Source organism: Psammomys obesus, unplaced genomic scaffold, assembly GCF_907164565.1.
Source record: "Psammomys obesus unplaced genomic scaffold, mPsaObe1.curated_primary_1811, whole genome shotgun sequence".
In the NCBI taxonomy this organism is placed as follows: domain Eukaryota; kingdom Metazoa; phylum Chordata; class Mammalia; order Rodentia; family Muridae; genus Psammomys; species Psammomys obesus.
Window position 1 is genome coordinate 23,529,200 of NW_026585894.1, and position 5,406 is coordinate 23,534,605.

Genomic DNA, 5,406 nt, shown 5'->3' on the forward strand with positions numbered 1-5,406 from the left:
TCACGGATGGCCCTAATCTGCTTGTCTTTATCTTCCTCCATTTCTTTCCGGATAGCCATGATCTGTTTGGTTTTATCTTCCTCTAATTCTTTACGTATTTTATTTGTTTCCTCTATTATCCTCTTCATCAGCATAAATGTAAGGTCATCTTCTTGATTTTCTATTATGCTGAATTGTCCAGGGCTGTTCGCCCCTGGATGGCTGGGTTCTGGAGATGCCATATTGCTCTGTCTTTTGTTGGTTGAGCTTTTACGCTGACCTCTACCCATTGGGCTTATTTAGGTGTTGGCTGTTAGTTTCTGTGCTTCCTGGAGTCCTGAGGTAGGGAGTATCCCCTTGGCCGGAAGATGATTTTTCCTGAAGGAGTCCTTCTCTGCTTTTTGGTTATGGTCACTGTATGGCCAGTGTTTCTCAGGAGTTGCCACTGTTCTCCTCAGGTTTATAGCCCTGAGTAGTAGCTGTGGTCTATGTTAGGCAGGGGAGATCTCCTCTTACCCATAGAATTTCTCAAGACAGCTGCCCCACTGCTGGGTTTCTTGTTATAAATTTAGTGTGCTGCTGCTCACTAAATTTCCATGTACAGTCTCCTCTTGAAGAACCTGCTGATTCCCTAGCTGTGGGGTTTTCTCCCAACAGGGAAACTCAGTCTGTTATCCTGGGACACACAGTTCTGTCTGGGAAATGGGAGGTGCACTCAGCAAGTCTCTGGGCCAGAGGCTGATTGCTCTGCTCTGAACCTGGAGCATGTGCACCTAGGTTGAGTTGTCGCCTGGGGACACTGCTCTGGTCTGGAGGCTGGGTGCCTCACTCTGGACCAGAAGCTGTGTGTCCCTGTCCAGGATGGCGGCTGCAGGCACTGCTCTTGTCCAGACGCTGTGGGTGCAGCCCTCTTGAAGGACCAGGGATTCCCACATTTTTGACAGTCTAGCTAGGGATAACTGGTTGATCCTTGGCACAGTATCTGAGGGTTGCTGTAATGGCTCTCTGGCTTTTGTAGGTCTGAGGATGCAGCTGTGTGTCCCAGTGCCCTAGAGGAACTCAGCAATGGCGGCAGAGCACAGTGCTCCTGCCTGCACTAGAGTCTGCGTGAGTCCAGGAAGTGTTTTGGTGCTGGGTGTCCTAAGCGTTAGAGCTGCTGACCCCCTCCGCTGGGGGTTTCCTCCTGCCAAAGACACGCAGTCTGGTGCCCTGGTGCCCTGGTGCCCACAGTTCTATCTGAGGTGGCAAATCAGGCATGCAGGCAGGTCTCCGTGCAGGCTCCTATGTCCTGGCTCTGGGTCCGGGCTGGCTCTTGGGGCACGCGCAGAACCCGAGTCTTTTCCAGGGGATGTCTGGGTAACCTGAGGTCGGTCCCAATTGTTTCCTGCTCCGTGGGGTTATCTCTCGACTGGGAAATCCAGTCTGTGGTGTTGTGGGCCCACAGTTCAGTCTGGGACCATGACCAGATCATGCTGGCGTGTAGCTCTGGGCTGGCGACCAAGTGCCTGGTGGAACCAAGATCTCTTCCGCGGTTTAGCCGGGTGAGTTAAAGCTGATTGAAACCCCCACCGTGGGGTATCCTCTTACCTGTGAAACACAATCTCTTGTGTTTTATGGCCGCGAGTTCTGATTGCTGGTCAGTGTGCCAATCCTGCTGTGCTGCTCCTCAGAATGAGAGTCCTCCAGGCGCCGCCATCTTGCCCTGCCTCCTGTCCTAGTCTTTTAATAGTTCATCACTCTTAAGCATATCAGACATCATTTTCTGATTAATTTTCCCACTTAAAGGAACATTATAATTGTTATTCCTGACAAGTAGCCCTGTTTATAGAGTCATATTGTGTCCACGGGCTCTCACATATACTATTTAGAGTCATCCACATCACTATTATTTCCCTTCAGCATGACATGCATGTTTTCATGGTGCCTGTGACCTTCAGACAGAGCAATAGTTATTGCCTTCTGCAGAAGAATGCATTTGGTTGAAGGCATAGTCTTCTCACACAGATATGAGTCTGGTAACCAACACAACCTCATTATTGAGGAATTAAATATTGGGGAAGATCTTTTTTAACTACTCATTAGAAAATACTAAATATAAAATAGGCAAATCATTAGATGTCAGCAGAAAATATTAATCCATTTTATAGAAAAGTTTTAGCAAATAAGAAACATGAGGAATCATCATTATAAAATGAACATGAGAAATTATAAGTAACCTTTCTATAATTGAAAATTAAATATAAGACTACAGTTATATACTTTGTCTCACCATCACATATAAAAATTAACCCCTCAAATGCAAAATATTGGTAATTATCTACCATGTTTATAATGGATATAACTTCAATATGAAATATGTAAAGTGTAATATTTGTATATGCTATACACTTTTTTTTTTTTTACCAATCAGCTGCTTTTATTCCAGCATCTACAGGCTGTGATAGGACTAGCAGTAACTGCATTTAGGCTGAGTGGTAGATGGTACAATTTATTCTTCAGATTCCTCAGGTTTACAGATATCATCAATCTTTAGAATCATTCTACCCATCTGTGTGCTAAGAGAGATAAGTTGCATTTTGCCAATCAAGTTTTCTATGTCATTATGATGCTGCATAATTGTTGGTGTCCTTGTGCAAACACTTAATCCCGAGAAGGGGTTTGGACTCCTTCACTTGTTTGACTTGAACTTCATTGATGGTCTGGATGGGATCCATGCAACTGTTTTCTGAAAGGGCCATAAGGATGATCTACAAGGCATCTGCAAAAGCTCACATGGTATATTGTTCCAAAGTGGGGCACTTGTGTGCTTCTTGGTTGATTGCCAGGGCAAAGCATATGTCAGCTGCCGCTCCTCCATATATAACACAGTTGTCATGGATGAGGTTCCAGATGACACGTAGGGCATCATGGAGGGATCCTTTAGCTCCTTCAATGATCATCTCTTTTCCTTCTCTGATGAAAATGCTCACAGCTCTAAAATTCTTGTACTTCTCAATGACCAGGATTTTTTCTTTTAAAGTGCCAAATGAGAACTTCCACACCACACCAGCAAAGCCCAACTTCTCAGAGGTAATCTCTGAGAACCTTTGGACAATATGTCTTCTTGTTGCAATTGCAATCAGCTCAATATCGGGTCCTCCTTCCTACCCAGCGAACTGCAGGCAGGGCAATCTGAAGAAGTAAATTATTGGCTTCATTATCAAAACCTCTCTGGCAAATAGCTAGGTTAGCACAAGTATCTTTAATCTTCTGAATCATCTCTTCAAATTTCTCCTTTACCTATCTCTGCAGGAATTTGTAGTCTTCCACAGAGGTCACATGCAGCTTGTGCTTTGTCTTTGGTGTAGGTGTCTCAAATGGACATGTGAGAATTGTAATCTTAGCATTTTCCACTTTTTCTGCACCTGTGAGTGACTGAAGTTCTTATCAAAGATCTCACCCTTTATAAGTTTTGTGCCCTCCAGCCTCCCACCCACTTTGCCAGTCACTTTAATAAGCTCAAAGTCAGCATCTCTCTGCCCCATATCTGCCACAGTGAGGATGCCATTCACAGTGATTTCAGCCATTTGTCCATGACGGCTGTTAACCACTTTACAGCCCAGCATATTTGCAGTTTGAATCAGAGGTTTGGAATTGTTTATGTGAACAAGCACACCATTGCTGATCTTGTCCAGGTGCTCTATAGCAATCCAGGCAGCTTGTTTGGAGACATAAGCAATTCTGATTTGGTGGCTGCCTTGGAGCAGCATCTGCTCAGCTTCTTCCAACAAGGTACCAGCCAGGACAGCCAATCTTGTGGTTCCATCTCCAATTTCATCATCCTGGGAATTGTCCAGTTCAACCATCATCTTGGCAATTTGATGATCAACCTACATCATGCTTAGAATGGTAGCACCATCATTTGTTATGGTCATATCACCATGCTTATCAACCATTATCTTATCAGTCCATTTGGAATGCTTCTATTTCCTTAGGGGTTATAGGTTTATTAAAATTATTTTTTCTGTCCTTGATGTAACTCTAGTAAGAGGTATGTATTGATAAAAGATTGAAAATGTATCCCTTTTTTATTTTCCAATTTTTGTGGAATACAGTTTTTGTCATTTATTTATTTATTTATTTATTTATTTATTTATTTATTTATTTATCTATCATTACAATTGATTCACTTTATATCCTGGCTGAAGCAAAATCCCTCATCTCCTCCCAGTCCCACACTCCCTCCCACTTCTCCCCCTATGGCCCTCTCCTAGTCCAGTGATAAAAAACATCTTCTTCCCCTACTATCTGACCCTATCCTATCAAGTTTCATCAGGACTGGCTGAATCCCTTCTCTTTGGCCTGGCAAGGCTGACTGCCCCCTGCTGGGGGAGGTGATCAAGGAGAAGAGGGAAGAAGGGTAGCATTGGGAGAGGTGGTACCAGGGGATACAAAGTGAATAAACTGTAATTAATAAAAATAAAAATAATTTAAAAAAGAAAGTTAATAGAATTACCTCTTGCAAATCCAGAATTATTCCAGTGTGTGATAATAATACCACCAAAAGGCTGTTTGCTATATGGACCACCAGGAACTGGGAAAACACTCTTGGCAGGAGCTGTTGCCAGCCAGCTGGACTGCAACTTCCTAAAGGTTGTATATAGTTCTATTGTAGACAAGTACATTGGTGAAAGTGCTCACTTGATTAAATAAATGTTTAATTATGCCAGGGAACACCAGCCAGCCATCATTTTTATGTATGAAACAGATGTTATCGGTGGCCATTGGTTTTCTGAGGGTACATCAACTGACAGAGAGATTCAGAGAACTCTAAATGGAGTTACTAAATTAAATGGATGGATTTGATACTCTTCATAGACTTAAAATGATCATGGCTACAAACAGACCGGATACACTGGATCCTGCTTTGCTGTGTCCAGGAAGATTAGATAGAAAAATACATACTGATTTACTAAATGAACAAACAAGATTAGATATATTGAAAATCCACACAGGCCCTATTACAAAGCATGGTGAAATAGATCATGAAGCAATTGTAAAGCTCTCAGATGATTTTAATGGAGCAGACCTGAGAAATGTTTGTGCTGAAGCAGGTATGTTTGCAATTCGTGCCGATCATGATTTTGTAGGTCAGGAAGACTCCATGAAAGCAGTCAGAAAAGTGGCTGATTCTAAGAAGCTAGAGTCTAAACTGGACTACAAACCTATGTAATTTACTATAAGGTTTTTGGTGGCAGCATGACAGACGTGGGCTTAATGTAAAAATAAAGTAAAAAAAAAAAATTTGGTGGCAGCACGTGCTTGTAATCCCACCTCTTTGGGAGGAAGAAGCAAGCAGATCACTGTGATTTCAAGGCCAGCCCGGTTTACAAAGCATTTCCAAGACAGCCAAGCCTACACTAAGAAACACTGTCTCCAAACAAACAA

The 5,406-nt window shown here is 42.8% G+C and overlaps 2 pseudogenes; one reads left to right on the plus strand and one right to left on the minus strand.

Annotated features, from left to right (window-relative positions):
* Window positions 1–2,467: 2,467 nt before the first annotated feature.
* On the minus strand, window positions 2,468–4,083 carry LOC129670961 (T-complex protein 1 subunit epsilon-like; annotated as a pseudogene).
* Window positions 4,084–4,461: 378 nt separating this feature from the next.
* LOC129671008 (26S proteasome regulatory subunit 10B-like) lies at window positions 4,462–5,191 on the plus strand (annotated as a pseudogene).
* Window positions 5,192–5,406: the final 215 nt, after the last annotated feature.